This window comes from Physella acuta, unplaced genomic scaffold (genome assembly GCF_028476545.2).
Source record: "Physella acuta isolate Inbredline_101_S28 unplaced genomic scaffold, ASM2847654v3 ptg000071l, whole genome shotgun sequence".
In the NCBI taxonomy this organism is placed as follows: domain Eukaryota; kingdom Metazoa; phylum Mollusca; class Gastropoda; family Physidae; genus Physella; species Physella acuta.
The window spans coordinates 350404-372786 of NW_026731591.1; the positions used below are offsets into that span (position 1 = coordinate 350404).

General features: G+C 34.2%; 1 pseudogene; it reads right to left on the bottom strand.

Annotated features, from left to right (window-relative positions):
• Positions 1-18599: 18599 nt before the first annotated feature.
• LOC131952324 (uncharacterized) lies at positions 18600-20341 on the bottom strand (annotated as a pseudogene).
• Positions 20342-22383: the final 2042 nt, after the last annotated feature.

The window sequence follows — 22383 nt, forward strand, 5'->3', positions numbered from 1 at the left end:
TCTTTGCTAACTTTACCTCATTAATATATTTTCCGAAGATGTAGTGGCAGTTTTAGATGAAAAAAAAACAATACGCATTAATTTTCGTGTCACGAATTTCTTGTAGGTAATATCTTACATATTCCGCCACCAAGCCTAAGATGCAAATGTCTAAGATACCTTCAAATTAGGAAGTTATTTTAAAAACATGACTATTTGAAATCACTGTTTGCAAAATGCTATAGATACTTTGTCTTTCCAACAAAAAATAGTTTTTTCCCTACAGAATATCAACATTTATTACGTTAAAACAGAGCTATACTAATCGGTATCAACGAATTCACTTTTATTTGTTTATAAAGTCATAAGTTATAAGCCTACACCACAAAAACTCCAAAATCACAAGAATGGTAAGAGACTGTATATAATCTCAACTGAACCGGTTATATCCGGTATTCTCGTGTTTTATAAAATGAGCTTCGTGTTTCTTCTGTCTGTTGTGTTTGTCTGACATACCGGTTTACAGTGCTTGGTTTTCCCAAAATGATAACCTTCCGTGACGTAGAATGTGTTAGGGTGTGCATGTCGAACCAAGTGGTGCAAATAGTATGTGTACTGTAGCATGACCGTACGACGTCTGTGTACTGTAGCATGACCGTACGACGTCTGTGTACTGTAGCATGACCGTACGACGTCTGTGTACTGTAGCATGACCGTACGACGTCTGTGTACTGTAGCATGACCGTACGACGTCTGTGTACTGTAGCATGACCGTACGACGTCTGCGTACTGTAGCGTGACCGTACGACGTCTGCGTACTGTAGCATGACCGTACGACGTCTGTGTACTGTAGCATGACCGTACGACGTCTGTGTACTGTAGCATGACCGTACGACGTCTGTGTACTGTAGCATGACCGTACGACGTCTGTGTACTGTAGCATGACCGTACGACGTCTGTGTACTGTAGCATGACCGTACGACGTCTGTGTACTGTAGCATGACCGTACGACGTCTGTGTACTGTAGCATGACCGTACGACGTCTGTGTACTGTAGCATGACCGTACGACGTCTGTGTACTGTAGCATGACCGTACGAAGTATGTTAATGTTTATGACGTCAACGAGTGTAATTAGAGAAGCGACTGGGTCGAGTTGCAGCTAATGTGTTGTGGAGCTGTCTATAAGGAGGACAAATACAATGACACGGGGAGGAAGCGGCGGACCGTAAACGCAAATTTTGGTGGTAGGAGAGGCGAAAGACAAATGTGATCTGAGAATACGTGTTATACACTGGAGAACAGGTATTTGAGTTGATTAAATAGACATTTTGTTCATTCAAGCACAGTGTTGTCAATTCAGCTCCTGTTGTTCCCAGAAACAATAAACCAGACCTCCACCTTTTTCAAGGGTGCCAGAAATATATATTATTCTTTGTAAAAGCTACCTCGATATTATTTGAAGTGCACAATTTATAAATAGTATATTTTTCCAATAAAATAGTTTTGTAATTTATAATGTAACAAACATTTATATCAAGTATGTAAACCGTTAAGTAAATAATAGAAGTTTCATTAAAAATTTAAAAGATCTAATGATTTTCGACATTAATTTAAATTGTATATTGACTGTTTTATAAATTAGATATGCATATATTTTTATAAGCCATAGCTTTAAGTTGTCTCCCTTGTCAGATTTTTAAAATTAAAATATTAACATAGGGGAAGTAATGCATTTTGTTCAAGCCAAGTTAACTTGTACTTGCCGCTGCTTAAAAAAAAAAAAAAAAAAAAAAATGAACATTTTCCAAACAGATTAAACATTGTCTTTAATATTCATTATTTCAACTGAGCAAATGATATTTAGACAGAATGCTTAGACGCTTTGTAAGTAAGCAATCAGTTTTTCAAACCGATGGCAGTTAGGTGGACGAAATATTTGTGTGTAAGTATTAGCTCATATACATGTTTATATCAAGTTTTGGGGGATTTTCGGTAACTGGAAGTGATGTAAGTTACCGGTTAAACGTTCACTGATGTCATGTGATGGGGTCCACCTTGTGAGGCTAAAGATCTGTACTGTATCGTAATACAAAAACTCTAGACGATAGTCATAATATCTATAGAGTCGATGGGCCCCTTGTTTAAACCACTGTACATACGTCTGGCCTTTCGCTCAATAAGTTTTTAAAAAACGGTAAACAATAACGGCCTCGTTTTAAACAGCTGCATTCATTGGATATTTATAAAATATCACAAGTTTGATGTACTTACAGGTAAAAAGACGTGAGGTTATCTAAAGCAAGGGTCTCCAAACTTTTCAGCCCGAGGGCCGCATTAACTATCAAAAATCAGTTCGGGGGCCGAAGTTTTTTCGAGGTATCTCTTCGGGGATGTAGAGGCGCCCCCCCCCCCACCCCCCGCAGAATGGCTACCTCCCCTCTTTCCCCCCCCCCCCCCCACGAAATATAATTTATATAGAAATATATACACATTTCAAGTTTCGTCGCCCACCCCCTCCCCCCGGAGAAAAAAGTCTGAAAGAAACACTCTCGGGGGCCGACAACACACTCCAGGTCCAAGTTTGTTCTCAAATTGTTCTTCACTTATTTCATTCTTGAAAATGTACGTTCACACAGGTATGTTGTTCCGAAATTTGAAAGGTACTTTGATGCAAAAGTTATAGGAAAGTCTTCCTTGGTCAAACACGTTTAAAAAACCCACCCGCCCTTCTTTGAACTAGTCTCCAAGGAGGTCATTTGCTTGCAATTCAATGACCTCCAGCTGCAGTTCATCTGGGCAACTGGCCACATTAGCTTAAATTGGGTTTTGAAACTGTCTTACTTCTTCTGCCTTTGAATCAAAGTCAGAAAACCGCTGCTGACACTGCATGCAAATAACCTGGGGGACAGCTGTTGCTTCAGCTATGAAGACCTTGCACTGCTGAAAGTTGTTGGCCTGTACTTTTTCCAAAAACATGACAAGTTTTGATCAGAAGGCCTTAGGTGGGTCTACAGAACAGAAACTAGATTCCCCCCTCTTGTAGTTTTAAATTCAGAAAATTTAAATGGCTAGTTATGTCTGCAGCAGAGGCCTATTTTTATACCCACTCTTCATCAGACACTACACTGCGTATGTCCATATATTAAGCACACAAAGCTTGCTGTTAAATAAATAATACAGTGCAGGAACATTGGTTTTAGAATGTTTTTCTCATTACACATCTGCTCCGCTTGTCCAACCAAGCTTTTTTTTATGCCACTTCCCTCCATCAACAGTCAGGTAACTGAAGTTAGTCCAGTCCAAGTTATAATCAGCAAATGTTGTTTTTTTTAACTCATTGAATATATCCTCTCCGGTAACAATGTCATGCATGCTATGTAAGGAAGCCAGCTCTTGTGTTATGTTCATGTCTTCATCCACACCTCTAATAAACACAAGAAGTTGAGAGTTGGAACAGCTGTCCAGCGACTCATCCATTGCAAGTGAAAAATTACGAAACTTGCATGCATTTTTCGCTATTTGAGTCAAGATGTTTTCACGAATGTCTGCAACACGGTAGGCACCGGTAGTTGCACCCAATGCTATATTTTCAAATTTTTATGAATTTTCTGGGCAAAGTTCCTCAGCCACCTCCAACCAACATTTTTTTTCCGTGGACAAAAAGATCTCCGCGGGCCGGACGAAAGGACCTCGCGGGCCGCATCCGGCCCGCGGGCCGTAGTTTGGAGACCCCTGATCTAAAGTGTATGATACCTTTTAAACTGCTTAAAGGTCAATATTTCAGTAAAGAAGGTTTCAGTACTGTCATGAAAGGGTATGGCTGAAGGGACAGAATGAGTTCAAGTCCGTGTTCTTTGAAGTGACCCCTAGTCAACCGTCCTTCACTATGTAGTTTATCATATTGCAGGTTAACATGTGCATTCTGCCTGTGTCTTCGCGTGGTACTCGAGTACTTAGTTGATTTAAATATATTCCAGGTATAGAAGTAGCATAAGAACATCCCGCGATTGGAATTCAGTATTATTTAATACGGTGTAGATACATACTTTATCTACCGTCTATGCCGGCTTCTATGAGTGAGAAAAACTAAGACAACTATAATTTTGTATCAAGTTATTCATTGTAACAATTATAAGATCGTTATAAACTGTCATAATTATAGCGTCGTTGAAAACTGTTAAATTATAACGTCGTTATAAACTTCCGTTCATGTGTTTTAAAACAACACAGACGAATAACATTTGGGAGTGTGGGTGTACTGCCCGCTTAAGGCTATGGAGACGTATTTGGTTTTATGTTCAGTTAGTCGGAATTTATTCGACTTCAAATATATCGTCCCCTTTTTACTTTCTCGTATATACGAAGTATAGAGAAAGCTGTGACTATTTCAGTTCATAACTTCTGTACAACGTTATTTTGTGAACGTATTAAACCTTTTTTTTTTCTTTACTATTTTTTTTACATTTTTTTTTAGAAATTGAAAATATTTTTAAGAATTGCTGCAGTTAGTTTCTTTACTAAAGTTAATGTATTTTCCTACATCCCGTTTACGTAATTAAAATAATTCACAAAATATTTCACGTTGAATTTTTAATCCTGAGTTTGTTCTCATACAATCAGTCGTGTTTGTAACACACAGTAACAAGTAGTTATTTTGTTATAGTTTAGTTATTCTGATTTTCTTCATTACCCCCCCCCCCCCCCCTTTCCACATAATTACCACTAATGACATCGAGCAGAAAACAGTGGCTACTATAGCGAACTAAACTCTACTTACCTGGTATTAGGAAGTTACTAGACTGAGACCACGTGACCACACCCCTATTATACTTGTACAATTAACAAGAACATAACACGAGGGTTGAACATGAACAACACAGACAGGTAACATATAGCACGAGGGTTGAACATGAACAATACAGACAGGTAACATTTAACGCAAGGGTCGAATATGAACAATACGGACAGGTAACATATAACGCAAGGGTCGAACATGAACAATACGGACAGGTAACATCATATAATGAACATTTATCCATACATACTATTCACTACAGTAATACATTAATCTACAAACTCAAGAAAACTGTGGCATCTAATCACTCCAGATTATCCTACAATACTCGCACTATATAATATGGACTGACTGCTAGCATAAATATTGGAGTGCAGTGATTAGTTCATATTTAACGTTATTTATTTCAAATAAAATATCAAATGTATTTACCTAATCCTTATGAAATACCACAATATTGGAATATAATATTACTGGCTCTTTAAAAACTGGTAAATTTTGTAAATTGTAACATTTGGCTCTTAGTCTCTAAAGGTAGCCGACCGCTGGGCTAAGATAAGTGCAGATTTGTCCCTTTTTTAAGGGATCCAGAAATTTTAAATGGACGAAAATCAGAAATATGTGGTAGAGCATATTTTAACACAACTTAAATAATGATTCTTAAAATAAAGCCAATGTGTCTCTGTTCTAAGTGAAAATTTGGTACAAGTTATATTTTATTTTTTATCTAAAATTAGTACAAAATTGTTTGCATACTGTACAATTGCATACATTGTATATGTAAAACAATAAAATAGAAATGGTGTATTTTGTTATGAGGTGTTCGATTCGTTTTTATTTGAGCTATTTTGTTAAGTTATTTCCCTTGCATTGTAAAAGTGTGTCCCTTCTTTAAAGGATATATATTGATAATCTTAAATAAAAGGATTTTAGTGTAGTAATGCATCGTTTTTTTTTTACTTAAAGATCTTTAAAAAAAAGAAGTAAAAAATTATTTTGAGTGAAAACGATATTTAAGATAAAGGTTGAAAAATCGATATTACTATAGGACATTGTGATTTATATATAACTAGTGTGCCCTTCCCGCGCGTTAATGCGATCTTAAAAGTTTAAACAAATTAAAGAAACACATTATGAAAGTAATGATGACATTACATTTACATTTTTTATTGAAACTTATCATTCCTTTAAAAAAGGAAGTATTATTACATTTAATTTGCATCTTCAAAAATGTATAAACTAATTGTATACGGAACAAAATTCAGTTTCTGGCAGTGTTTCTTCCAGACTTTTTTCGGGGGGGGGGGGGGGGGGGGGCACTGTTAAAATTATATATTTTCTATAAAACTTTCATTTCGTTCGGCGGGGGGGGGGGGGGGGAGTTAGACTTTTTTCGGGGAGCTTAGCGCCCCCCCCCCCCCCCCTCGAAGAGTTACCTGGATAATTTTCTATTTTTAGACAAGGCTTTGTTTGTGTGGTGTCTCTTGTTTCTAAGAATAGCTTGCATACTCGTACAAGGGTAAATTTTCCCATTGTTTATTTCCAGTCTTATAACACGAGGAGTGGTAAATATAAAAAAACTTTTTTGTAGAAGTAGATACACGAAGGGATTATGACGTAATGGTTTATTTTCGTTAGCAGCACCAGGCCAGAGTTGTAGCGAGGGGAGGGGGGGGGGGGGTGGGGTTTGTATATGCTCCCGGGCGCCGACCTTAGGGGGCGCCAAAATGTGTTGGAAAAACAAATTAAAATCTCATTTTAGCAGCAATTTTGCATTATAAATATAAAAAATATATGGGGAGGGGGATGCAAATAGAAAGTTTGAGGGGTGGGGGGTTGCAAATTAAACACAGTCAATGCTAGGTGAAAGTATATATAGGTAAACGTAAATATTTTCTATATCTATTCTATTTCATTTGTAATTGGGAGGGGGGGGGGGAATGTAATAAGAAAATAAGTAAAATATATTTTTTTAATCTGAAAAAGTATTACATGTTTGTTCATATTTAATTAAGCACGCTGATTTTTTTTTTTGTCTCCCTTTAAATCATAAAATGAAATACATGAGAGGTAACAATAGTTTACGATTACAGAATAGTAAGAGATTTGTTGTCTAAAAAATGACAAAATACTTACAATAATATGGTAATTGGAAACATCGCAGGTATTGTTGTCTAATAAAGTAAGTAGCTACATTAATCGTAAATTATACATTGATACGCGATACATTGATACGCGAACAGTTTAAAGAAATGTTTGCCATTCGCAACACATCAGTTAATCATCACAATGTGCTTACAACTATTTAGGAAATATAGTTGATTTTACTGCCGATAAAACGAATTGTTTTGGTATTTTAACGTGTAAAAGTGTCTTGGTGTTATAGTGGGAATAAAGTGGGTTGTATTAATATACTGACAAAATATACTCTCAAATAAAGAGTTCAAGAATGTCAACCAGATAACGAACAAAATGATCAAACTGTAGAATTATGTCTATAAATTGACTAATCAGGATTACGAAAGGGATAATCGAATAGCAAACAGGATGGATTTATAAAAAAAAGTTATCTACATTACGAACTGAGTGACTTGGTTTTATAACGGAAGGACACCTCTAGGGAATAAAAAAAAAATTATTGTAAACGATTCTGGTTTCTTACATGTATAGCAGGTATTCAAATAATAAATAAAAAAACACGCGAATTCTATATAACAAATATTTAATTAAAACAAACTGTTTTTTAATTACAAAATAACCAACTCGTCAGGGATAATAACCCTGTTATAAATTGTCTGGTATTGTTTTTTTTTTTATTGGTATCAGGTATCAGACCTAGCAGTTAAAAATGGAGAGAAAAAAAAATGCTCCATTTTTGTTTAACACAGATTGTAAAGTATTTTCTGCAGAGTTTATTTCGTACATTTTTCTCCAAGAAGGAGGGCGGGGCACTAACTAGCAGCTTTTTGTCCACTCATGCTGAAGTTGACCCAATGGTCTGATAAACTGTGTGGTCATGATAACCATAACAAAGCCATCTCACATGAAACTCCAAACGTAACACATTACACAATAATAGGCGCGCTTAATTAAGATCGAATGCATTATCACCCTGATGTAGTTAAAAAACATTTTTACATGCAAGGGAAATAACTTAACAAAATAAATAAAGCAAATACGATTCGAGAATAAAACTAAAAATACACCATAGTTATAAGTCTTATTTATAAAATAACTACAACTTTATAGTAGTCATAATATTAAGTTACTAGTGTAAGATTTTTTAAAAATGTAACTTGCATCTTATTTTTACTTAGTTTATAGACACCATAGCTTTTAATTTAGAATCATTATTTGAGTACTGCTAAAATGTGCTTGGTGATGTTTTCTTTAATCCATGTTAGTTTATTTCTGGATCCCTTACAAATAGGGCCAAAATTTAATTTAAATAATGGTTAGTATAGTAATGCAGTAAGAATTTAGTTGGGAGCTAATGGGTCGCTGTCGTTCAAATATGTAATCATTTATATTCAGCTTGTATAGTAACAACACAATACATGCATTTAAAACATTTTTAAATAATTGAATCCCACTTTTTAAACTGTTGTCTCTACGTGCCCTTCTAAACCATCGTGTCCATCTAAACTGGAGGTGTACAGACTCGTGTGTCTTGTTTAGTTTATAAATGTTCGCTTTTTTGTTTTTGTACACAATTTCAGGCATAAAATAATGAATATGCAGTAAAAGGCAACAGTGTAGAACTAACCAAAGTGACACAACAAACATATACAAACAAGATAACTTGAAATCTTATATACGCGGAGGTTCATGGGTGACGTAATTAAAGAATAAAAGACAACGCCACAGAAAACTCTATCAAAATAAAAGCTAAAAGAAAACGCAATAATTGAAACATCTTCATCACTAAATTGGCACATAAGGTTTCTTAATCTTTTGATATTTTCAGCGTAATCCTAATTTATAAAAGCCCAATGTGCGCACATCTCTCTCTCTCTCTCTCTCTTTCTCTGTCCGCAAAAAATTTTCGCCGGACATCACGTCAGAATCGGCAGCGGTATATGGAGAACTTTTTACGGACTTTTGTTGAAAATAATATGTTAGATGTTTTAAATGTATAACCACAATTTTACTTAAAGAAGAAAAATAAAAATTTAAGGCGTATTCGAATGTAGAGAAACAGTATTATTTATGCAACCGGAAAAGCATTAATATATGTGAAAAAGAACGCATAAAACTGTGACGTCACTATTGCTTATACATTAACTAATGACGTCATCTGCCGTGTTAAGAATGAAAAGAAATGAACTATTTCATTCAAATTTGATTTAGATCTACGTACACTATGAAATGTATACAATACAATTTTTCCGGCCTAAACTCATAAAATTTATTTTATGTATTTGGATTCTAGATCTAGAGATTCTAGATCTAGACTAAATCTAAATCTAAATCTACGCAATAACTAGATCTAGACGTAGACGCTAAGATCTAGATTTAGACTCTAACTTCTCTAAAATCAATTCCAAAAATAAATGTCTATATTAGGACTAAACTATTTCAAGACTTATTTATTTTATACAAAATCTTTGTTTGGAACTGGCTAATTTGGGATAAAAAATTAATTTGAAAGAATAGGCATATTCGCGTAAGTTAAGATTTTAAAATACGTGTTTCATTCTCCGTATTTTATAAGGTGCCTAAATAGCGGAGATGTTAGTGTACATTAAACCACGCAGGTGGTGCGGGTTCGAGACACAGCAAGTCAACTTGGTTAATGTATTCTTTTTTATTATGCTCGGGCTAAATTTTAAAAAAAAATTCTTTTAGGAATCTAGATCTAGATCTAGATTGTCGGGTGTCCGATAGGGCACTTCCCGGCGCCGCAGGCGCTTCAAATTTGGCATGATCTTGCCTTGGTGCGACAGAACACGGGGGCCGGTTGGCCGAAAAGTCTACGATGTGGGGGTCAAAACTGACCTCGACTGACCGGTACCTTATATGAGCTATAAATCGAAAAAAAATGTCCACGGAGGAACCTCTTCATAACTCTTGAGGTCGTAGACCGACCTTCGGGCGAATTAATTAAGCATTCAAATTCTCAATGTTTTCGAAAGCCTAAGCGAAGCTGGGCAGCATGCCTAGTATATTATAATAGATATTATTTTATAGTAATTGCTTCTTTACGAAAATATATGATACATCTCTGTATAGAAGAATATAGAACCGTATTTTTTTTAAAATGTGTATACCCGGAGTGTTGCCTGAATAAAACACTGTTCTATACTGACACCATGGCCATTACATTCTGTTGACGTGCTACCATCAGTTGTTTGAGTTTTGGATTTTTCTCTCTCAAATGAGTTGCTGTCTCAAGCTATCGAGCCCTGGGTTTGAACTCGGGACTTTTCGGGCTAGCATCAATGAGCTAAACCGACCCGACACATCCAAAAGAAAGACGCTAGCAAATACCGTATTTAGTTGTTGTTTTTTCTACTTTTCAGTAATTCATAATTTGTGAATTCGACAGTACCAATGCTGCCACTGAAAATATTTGCTTTAAAACACTAAACCCCCCTTCCCACCCCATCCCCGTGAAAGCAGCCTCCTCTTAGTTACCTCCTCTAAGTTTAAAATCGTTTCAAACTAAATTATCTGCCCCTAATAGCCGTCACCAAACCCGGCTTGTAAACACTTAGCGTGAACGCCGCTCACCAGACCATGTGAGGGGTGGGGGGGGGGGGGGTAGCGATAGAGAGACATAGAAGGGACTGCAAGGCGCGCTTGCAGCTTGCTTTCTAACGTCTCCCAGAAGAGAATTATATATATAGATAGATAGGTGGCAGCTCTTGTCTAATGACATTCATTTTTGTTTCCACATAAATTGACTTAGTACAGACTTGACAATAAAATGGCTCCATAAAAAATGAAATTATTACACGTCGCCTCACCAGAAACCCAACGATACCGATTAATTAGTTTCATTTGTCCCTTTTTTGAAGGGAGCCAACATTTTTTTATATGCTATAACATTCAACACAGAAATTAAAGAATTACCTTTATATTAAATTTAGTCTTAAAATAAAGCTAAAGTTTTTATTTTTTTAACATTTTTATTAAATATTCAATATAATTTTTAAAAAAACATATTTAACTTTACATTGTTGCAGTTTGCCATAATTGTGTTTATAAATAATTATTTAATTAATATATATCTTTGGGAAATTGCATTAATTATTTATTTATTCATTTATTTTTAGTGATCAATTTTTATAAGTTGTATCCCTTATCTAGTTTTTCCCAAATACAAAGGTGAAGTAATACATTTTGTCAAGGCCACGCCTAATGGAAACTTTAACTATTTGTGTTAGCAAAAGTAGAAAATAAATTATACACTACTATTTAAATAACTATAAAGTAAAGCGTGGGTCTCTTCCTAAATATTAGACACTACTATTTAAATTACTATAAGGAAAAGAGTGGGTCTCTTACTAAATATTTGTAAAGGTATCCAATAGATACTAAAGTGACCCACGCTTTTCTTTAGCAGAAGTTCTGTGCTTATTGTAGAGTACTAATATTTGGTTCATGTACTAATAAAGCACCGTCTTCTGTTCATTACCATTTTATTAAATCGTATCTATGTATACAATGTCGTTCACCTTAATAAAACGATACTTAAGTTATTGGTATCTTAGAAACTGAAACTAGAGTAAAATACTACTTCCATGTATAGGAGGGCTCTCAAAAAATAATTAAAAGTAATCTATTCAATAAATTATATATTTATAAGTGAAATTTCTTCTACCTAACAGAGACAGTAAATTATTAAACGGCATTGCAGATTGTGATCTTAAATTCTGATTTACTCTGATTGAAATAGATGCATTACTAAAATTGTATCAAGATGGAAGCAGACAGAACAATGAGTGGTAGCAATGGACTCACCAACACTTACATATAACATGCTGCGACCTCCCAAACTTCGCCTACATTATTAGTACTACATTGAGACAACTTAAACCACCATGGAAACACCGTCAACAACAGTCAAGAGTAAGAACGAGGACAGCCCCACCACAGAAAAATACAACCATAAGCTGTCAAAACTAACGACACAGAAGACAGCACGACAGCAACAACCACACCCTTAAACCAGTCGACCTCAGCAGAAACCCAACCAGAGAACCCCCCCCCCCCCCCTCCCCCCCACCTTCCAGTGTTACTTGTCCTAAGGGACAACCCACATGCACGACATGTGTCTTTGTGTTAATAAATATGACAGAATATAACATACGAATATATCCAACCGTAATTCCAACCCAACACAGTGACAACATAATAACTGAAACACCACAGGGAGAAATAATTTGGTATTATTGGTTTAAAATATCAAAGATGTGATGAGGTCAAATGATTCTTACATTAAGACAATAGGATAAAACTGAGTCAACTCAGCTCTGTCTGTTGGGTATCTGACTTAGACTAGACGTGCAAACACGGCTCTGCACAATGCGGGCTAAATAATCCCTTAAATCAGGGGTCTCCAAACTACGGCCCGCGGGCCGGATGCGGCCCGCGAAGTCCTCTCATCCGGCCCGCGGAGATCTTTTTGTACACGGAAAAAAACGTTTGTTGGTGATGGCTGAGGAACTTTGCCCAGAAAAATCAAAGACATGCCTGGAAGAAACTGGCCCCCGAACTGAAATTTGATAGTTAATGCGGCCCTCGGACTGAAAAGTTTGGAGACCCCTGCCTTAAATTATCAGATCAAAGAGACAGGTGAACTCTACTTCATCAGCCACATAGACCGACAAGTTAACGGGTAACTTATACCACTTTGTGTCACCGAAAATCTCCAGAAACTTGATAGAAACATGTATATGAGCTAACACTTATACATAATTGGGCATAGTGCTGACCACACTATCTCTTCATATGCCGAGGTCACAGAAACAAGTGAACTCTACTTCACTTGCCCCATAGACCGTCAGGTTTGAAAGGGACACTTTACTTTTACTACTTATACATAATTATTTTGTCCACCTAACTGCCATCGGTTTGAAAAACTGATTGTTTCCATACAAAGCGCGTAGGCGTGCAGTCTAAGCAACCTTTGTTGATTTGAGATCGAGAATATTTAAGACATTGTTTTATTTGTTTGTTTTTTTAAATCAGTATCTAACTCAAGATGGTTTGGCTTGGAGAAAAGGCGTTACTTGCCCTATAAAATTGAAATAAAAAAACAGAAAGGGAGAAAGCTCATGGCAATTGTTTACCATACATAATAAATATGTAAATCATATAATATTCTATGTACATAAATATTTTATCTTATATGAAAATTTAATTTCCAATTGTATTTTTGTTAACTTATTTAGTTTATATATATATATATATATATATATATATATATATATATATATATATATATATATATATATATATATATATATATATATATATATATATATAATATTGAATGCATTAAATAATAAAAAAAAACCTAGCTTCATTTTAAAATGTTTTCTATAAAAATAATTAACTATTTTACTTAATGTCAACTGTAATTATTTCTGGCTTTCTTATATAAGAGAAAACTTGATTCGAGCTTTAAAGCAACACATATGACTTAGTTAGACAATACTAGTCAAGGGGTCGGCAACATGCGGCTCGCAAGCCACATGCGACTCTCTTGCTACCAATATGCGGCTCTTAAGCTCCATGCTCACATACTAATAATGAGCTTATTTTTTTTTTTAATATTAGTGTGCAACACACGGTAATGAACGATGTAATAATAAAAATAAACACCCGCTATTCTATTAGAATATACTAGACTACCCGTTATCTAGTTACATAACTGTGGGTTTCGGAGGTTATCCAAAAATGACATCACGTCTTTCACTTATCATTACAAAATAACCAGACCCCACATTCAAAAAGCGCGTTTTTTATATTTTAAAAACACCGATTTCGGCTGAGCATGGGTCTGACAACACAATCCCTTCATATACTGACGACACTGGTGATCTACTCAACTCTACTTCACCTGGCCAGTGTCCCGCCAAGTCTCAGACAACATGTTTTTATCGTTTATAAAAACGATTCCGGCCGAGCATGGCTCTGACCACACTATCCCTTCATATGCTGAAGACAAAGAAGCAGGTGAACTCTACTTCACCTGCCCTGTGTCCCGCGAGGTCCCGATAGAAAACTTCATCATTCACGTTTAAAAAAACAAAAATTGAAAAAAAAAATTAACTTTGTCGTTATGTGTCTCGTACCCGTACCTCCCACATGGTGGCCATTACACTACCAACTTAGCTATATGTGTACTGACTAACAATTGTAGAATTAGTCTTATAATCTACTGCAAAGTAAGAAACCGGTTTAAATTTAATTAGGGGCCTATATCCCAAATTAGCCAATTCCAATTCTAAACAAACAAAGATGTATATAAAATAATTAAGGCCTGAAATAGTTTAGAATATAGATTCTAGTTCTGGTTATATTTAATTTGACAATAAGATATTTGTTTGTGAACTTTATTTGGTTAAAACATTGCAAGATAAAATTGGGAAATGTTAATTAATAGTCGTTTTTTTTTAATAGAATCAATATCTTCCAAAAAGTTCAATGCTAATTAAAACGCAGTATACATTTCATTGGGAAAGTAGTAATATAATACGATGTTATTTTTTATGTTTAAAAATTTAAATTTACATAATTTTATATAAATCACAATATCGTGCAGTAATTTCGATTGTTTCAACTTTTATCTTATATATATCGTTTTCACTCAGAATAAACATTTACTGTATTGAAAAAAGCTTTTTATGTAAGAATAAAAAAGAATCATAACTACGCGTAAATCCCTTTGTTTAATATTAATTCTGTATCCCTTACAGAAGGGACACAATTGTTAATTTCAAGGGAAATAACTTTTAAAAAAAACAGCTCAAACAAATACGAATCGAACAACTCATAACAAAATGCACCATGTCTATTACTGTTTTACTTATATAATGTATGCAACTATTCAGAAGGCATAAAATTGTGTTCTAGTTTTGGTAAAAAAATAAAATACAACTTGTTCCATATTTTTCACATATAATTCATAAACATTAGGTATATTTTAATAATAATTATTTAAGTAGTGTTGAAATTTGTTTAATCACATGCAGTAGACACTACTAATAGTATTTCTAGATCACTTATGTAAGGGACAAATTAAAATAAAATAAACGGCATCGTTAGGTTTGGTGTGAAAACATACCATTAAACATTATATTTGTTTTATTAAGCATGATCAAAAATATTACAACAAATAGTACACTTGTGTATTTTGGGTGTTTATGTCGACTTCAGCATTTTTCTGACATTATCTTAAAGAAACGGTCTTTCTCGTGTCTTTCTACTTTATGAATTTTACAACAGCCTATTTGCGGTAATGAACAAGAAACTAAGTTTGACAGTAACCTTTAATGAGTCAAAAGAGTCCGGCTTTGCATTATTGCCCAATGTGTGCGCGTGTGTGTGTGTGTGTGTTTGTGTGTGTGTGTGTGTGTGTGTGTGTGTGTGTGTGTGTGTTTAAACGTAATGACTTCCGTACGTTTTAATTAAGAGGCCACCGTGACATGTCCATTAGATCAAATTGTCATTAGAACGAGACATCAAAAAAATTGCAGTGAAACGAATTAACAGCTGTGAATACAAAGCTTAAAAATGCAAAAACACAATACAAAATTTTATTTGTATTTATTTGTTTTAAATTTATAGCATTTAAGGTACTTCGGTATAGACAGCGAATATGAAATTGGACAATCAGTAATGGAAGAAAAGCACAATTTTGGTATCAAACCCCAGTTGTTTGATTGGACTGTAGGCGGGATGGCAGGGGCGGAACTACAGTGCCGCCAGACCCCGCAATGCGGGGGGGCCCACGCCGTTTAGGGGGCCCACAGCCGCCCATAATCATTTTATTTTTATAGTTAAAGTTAATTTTCTTGCGTTTTTGACCTGATGGTTGTTTTGAAAAAAGAATACTGTATCTGCGGTTGTAGTATCTTTATTCTATAGATACCATCCCACGCTCTTGTATATTCTTTTAAATCTTTTTCCTACAATCAAACACACGCTGTTGTCGGCAAAATGCTTTTGAAAAAACATCAATTGCGCGAGAGGCCGCTAGATATTAAGTCGGATTTTTGAGACCATCCCAAATTTGGTACTGATGGATAAAACCACATCGGTGCTTTGTTGTCCCTTTTAAGTTCCTTTCTCAGACCTCCCCTCCCGCTCTTAGCCTTACAAGAAGCGAATAGATAGCGCCCCAACAACTAAGCTGGCTCGTATAGGTGGTAGTGTTGACAAACTAGCACTCCAACAACTAATAGCCAAGAAATAAAGTACCGACATTGTTTACGTTTAATAACCACTGTTCTAGAAAACAAGGCAAACTTCTGAAATAAATACACGAATGATAGCGTGTTATATATATATATATATATATATATATATATATATATATATATATATATATATATATATATATATATATATATTAGTTTCGTCACTGGCACCTTGATAGTGGTTTTGTAAAATAACAAACACATAACAGATCTAATACTGTAGTGATGTTATATAGTAGCTAAGACATGCTGTTGCGTAAAATTTAAAAAAAAAATATACACATGAGCTGTAATGTGAAAGATAGGCAAAAGTTCAAATCACTTCCATAAATTATTTCCCTTTTTCAAATATTCAAATATGGGTGCTCATAAGCTCCTTTTAATAGATTTGTAATAATCAAATTAAATAGCAATTACTTATCTTAATTATTATTTTTTTAAAAATAAGTACTGAAGAATGGTTTAGTATAAAAATAAAATGTAGTTAAAAAGAATAATATAAATACGAAAAACCATAATTATAAACATAACATGAGACACCATTACTTATACAAAGCTTCATGATTTATATACTTTTGACCGACTTACTGATTAGAAGTATTAAGGCAAACATAAATGAAAACAGAGATTTTCAAAACAGACCAATGCACTCATACACATGACATGCTGTTGTGATTTGATTTAATTGAATTTTTCTTTTCAAAACCCGATCAGGCCAGAACTGAGTATCCTATGTTCGTATTGTGTTTGTGTATATATATATATATATATATATATATATATATATATATATATATATATATATATATATATATATATATATGTAACGAGACTATTTGCCTGTAGTGCCAAATGTTAACGAGTTCTGCTCGACAACGCCAAATGTTACCGAGTCTAACCACTCATTCTACACACATCGACCACAGTATAGATACTCGAAGATGCAGGTTCGCTATTGATCCTTTTATTACATGAATCAAAGAAATGCTTCACAATAATATAATGAATCAAAAGGAATGCTTCACAATAATAGTCTGAATCAACTGACCCCCAACAGTCCTCACTAGTCTTCACATAACTGAATGCACATGTCTATCGTCCTTCTTAACACAATACGGCTAACCCGTTCAATAACCAACTTGATACTGCCACACTGACTGACTGATCGAGAGAGAGACACACACACTCTGCGAGCTCAGCCGTCGCCTTCCTATATATCCCCTTCGTATTCGTAATCGTATTCGGTTCTATCATAATCGTAATCGTAATCGATTCTAATCGTTGCATCAGAATGTTAATTACGCCGCTTCTGTCGTACAGTCCGATTTAATAAGCCATCTGCATCCTGTCACATCAAAGTTGACAGACCGTATTGCGTTCTTCTCGTATCGCTTCCCAAGATACTACGCCTTGGCTTTCTGATCGTTATCAGCCAACACCTGCGTTATTACATCAGTCGTGTCAAAGTTGACAGCGCTGTACTGCGTTCTTATATCTTTGGTAACTTCCCCTAGTTACATATATATATATATATATATATATATATATATATATATATATATATATATATATATATATATATATATATATATATATATGTATATATATAGGCCTATATATATATATATATATATATATATATATATATATATATATATATACGGGGGCCCAACAATTTTTTTTGCGGGGTGGCCCATTTTTTCTAGTTCCGCCACTGCGGGATGGGTGCATGTCTAGTACCTCCCCTTCATAAAACAAACTACAAGATAAAAAAAAAAGATGAATAAACACCAAACAGCATGCGATATGTCTTTTTTTTTCGAACCTTTTTAATAATTTGTTGACTATTAATTATTGTAATAATGTCATTTACTAGAAAGTAGACAAATTAAACTTTTATTCGCATTGTTCTCTACAGATTGAAGCTATCACGCAACATCACTTTTTCTATTAATTTTAAATTTTAATTTTTGACCTCTTAAAAAGGGTACGACAACTGTTGACAAATTAGCAAATATTATCTGGGAAGGTTTATTGACGGCTGATGGTAATAAATTCGGTGTGCGATAAAGCTTAATGATGTTAATCCTAAAAATTTAGTTATAAGGCTCTATAGCTTGAGACAACCACTCATTTGAGGGAGATAACTAGCCTACACAATGTAATGGCCATGGTATCAGTATAGAACAGTGTTGTATTCAGGCAACACTCCGGGTAATGATGGCGTCTTTGTTTACAAAATTAATACCTGTGTAGTAATCGAACAATGAAGGAAATGGTGAGAGAGAGAGAGGGTTATGATACCGATATAAATCTGTAGTTTATGAGTATTATTTAATCAAGTTTTTATTGTAAACAAATACTTTCTTCACATTAACAAAAAAAAAGTATATTAGTCAACTGGCTAATATTGGGGAAAAAAATCCTTAAATTAAAACAATATAAGCCGCTGAAAAGAATTATTATACAGAGCTATCTGTTGCATCTTTACCGCACTTGAATCCCCAAGAATTAATTTCACCATCTTCAACATGCAGGGGTTGATGAGATTTTCCCACGTTTTCTTTAACTTGCTTTCGCGTCTGTTTGTTTGTTTGTTTTTCCAATCAAATCTTGCGATCAAAATTTCGGGCTTTTCCCAGTTAGCTAGCGCGCTGAAATTTTTAGGGAAGCTTTGTTTCCGATGACAAAACAATATTCAATTATTATTATTACTAAATTGATCCATGGAAAAATTTTATTGATCATTTTAGACCCCTATCGATTTGTACAAAAAGGGACATAACCTAGTAATTGTAATTTGATAAAACAAGGTTCGGTACTTTCCCTCTTCTGGCTTACTGAAGGAGCAAGCACGCGATTGGCTGAGTAGTGGTCACGCGGTGTTTGTGTACAAACCTATGCAAATCTGACTAATCAGGAAGTAGAATGTTGATGGTCGAATGGTTTGCACGCGAGGGCAAAATGGTGAAAGCAACGGCAACACAGAAGAAACGTCGATTAGAAAAGGCACTTGTTTTTTACGAGTTGTCTTCGTTTACCCAAAAAAAGTGAATGCGAGAAGATAAAATCGATAGCAAGATTTGAATGCAAACAAACAGACAAAGACTAAAAAGTAGAAAATAATTATTATTAAAAAATTTGTAAAAAACCCACGTTTTCTGATTGAACTAAAAAGTAGAAAATAAATGCTATACATCACAATGATGCAAGCGATCACTCTTATATTAACAATGACCGATAAAAAACTTTTACTTCGGCGCCCCACGTTTTTTATTTTTTGTCATTATTTAATGGCTGATGTGTGGAGTGCTTGAATTTAAACAATAATGCTAATTGCTAATTTTAGAGAAAATGTTTTTTTTAATATATATATATATATATATACATTAGTATTTTAAAGACCACCTAAAAACAATAACAATACATTAAGACTTTTCCAAAATCTTTTTATTTTCCTTTTTTTTTTCTTTTTTTTATTGCAACTTCTTTAACAGTAGCCTGGACTGAGTCCACTATTGCTTTAGTCTGCGACTTAATCCCAGCCAGCCTTTCATTTTCTTCTTCTATGTCTGTTACAGAAAATACACATGCTGAAATTTTCTCATCTTCTGACCTTTCTGAACTTGTGCTCAACTTGTGTTTTCTGGGTTGGTGATTCAACAGCTGTGGGGTGGAGCTGATGATTTTTGAGGATCTTCTAATTGACACAATACTTTAGATGATGATAAAAGTTTAATCCCAGTTTGTTTATTATTTTTTCTTGTTCCTTGAATGCCAAACATTGTCTGATATTGATTCAGCTAATTCATTATCAAGATACTGCGATAGTTGTTGGGCCACATACGCAAGAAATTCAGGGGTGGTAGTTAAAATGTTATGATCGTCCTCCTGACAAACATCTAAGGATCTGTTAGACTTAAGTTGTGGCTTTTCAACAGCACTGCCATTTATGTTAACCGTATCGTTTGTGCTTATAGATTTTGCAATATAAAACAAGCTTTCGTCACAAATCGCTGCATGAATATTTTTTTTTTTTGCTTCCTCTTCATCTTCACTTGAATCTGACGAGGGGACCGGTACATTTTTCCTTTTCCATTTTGCTTTTGATGAACCATTTTGATTTACGTTCATGCTGTCTATTGTTGTTGTTGTTGTTGGTTGTTGTTTAAAGTCGTTCCATAGAAATTATAGGAAAGTTTGCTATTTATAACTAAAGTGGAATTAGATCTACAGAGGTTCCAAGAAAAGTATATTGAATAATTTATATAACATTGACTTTTAAAATGCATTAATTTATTGATTAGGACACGTATCTTCATTAACAACTTAATGTTTTCTTAAAGAAATGTTATACTTTGTCATTTTCTGTTTAGGTTTCAAATAGTATACAATTTTTTGAAAAAAAAAATATTTTAAAAAGCTACCTCCCTTGAAAATTAAACGAATGACGTATATCTTTGTTTCCTTCTTTTAACAAACAGTTTCTATGCTTATATAAGAAAATACGGTATCTGAACATATTTAACGACTATAATGGCTTTTTTTCCGACGGGAATACATTTTTTTGCTACCTTACAGGGTCGGTCTACGACCTCACAAAATATCAAGGGATCGTTCGGCATTTTTTTTTATAAAGCTGATGTGAGGAGAATGTCACTCGTGGTCACTTTTTAGCCCTCGCCATGCGAGCAGAGGCTGACCGATAGTTTATCCATAAGGCAGGTTCATTTACTCAGCTCTATGCAAAAAATGAGCCATATATACAAAGAAAAAGTACCTTAAAAGTTGTTTTGCAAATAGTCATCGTTTTTCACCAAATTAACAATGTTTATATAAGGAACTCGGACCGGTCAGTTCTAAAGGCCTTCCGGAATTTTCCCGAAGTTAACGCCTATCTTATATTGACCCCCGCGGGTATATCTACGACCTCAGGAGTTATGATTTGGTTTGTACGTCAGATATTTAATTTTTTTTTTACAAAAACAGTACTTTGCTTTATATATATATATATATATATATATATATATATATATATATATATATATATATATATATATATATATATATATATATATCCTTCATTAGCACGAGTTGAAAATTAAACCCGTATAAGGGGAATGTATATAAATAAAGGGATACAACTTATCAAAATTGATAGAGAAAAATAAATAAATAACTAATTAGTACAATTTTCCAACCAAATATACTTTTTGACTTAATATATATAAACAAATTTAATTCAACCTGAAATATTGTATATTTAATATGTTTTATTGATAAACACATTGATTTTTTTCTAAAAATCTGAACAATAAAAACTTTTGCTATGTTTTAAGATTAATTTTTATATAATGGTAATGCTTAAATTGAATGATGTAGATGCTAGCTTGTGTTGTGTAGAAATTTTTGGCTCCCTCTAACAAGGGACAAATTAAAATAATAAATCCAAAAATATTGCGCCAGGAGTAGTTAGTACACAAATACTTATCGAGGGGATGGGGCACTTACATTTCCGGAAACTGTTGAAATAATGTGTGTTGTCTGTATGAGGGTAGTTACGTGAGGTTAAATCAGGGGTCCGGCAACCTTTTGAGTCGGATAAGTGAAAGTTACAATTTACAAAATTTCCCAGTTTTCAAAAAGAGCCACTAACATATTTCATTATTTTGGTATTTGCTTAGGATTAGATATATACATTTAATTCGAAATAAATAGCTTTAAATATGAAATCACATTTATACTTTGAAAAGCATACTAATATTTTGCACAAAACATATCAAAGTATTAAAATTAGAAATTAAACAATTTAACTATATGACTATCTCAATCCACTTTAGAGGTCAATAATTTTTTTTTGGTGCCCCCCCCCCCTAATTTTCGGGGGGGGGGGGGGGGGCGGTAGACTTTCCTTGAGGGGGGGGGGGGCGGACACTGTTAAAATTATATATTTTCCATATAAATTATATAAATTTCATTTCGAAGAGATGCCTGGAAGAAACTCTGGATACAGTGTGTGGACTAGTGACATTGGTGGAGGTTTGTTGATTTTCATGTTATTTTTGGAACTGATTATTCATCAAGAAATAAAGTGTTGTAATCTCGAACCTGCAGTCAGAGTGTGATTCTTTATACAAATCGGATGTGTCAATGCCGAATGAGGTGTCCACAGCCTA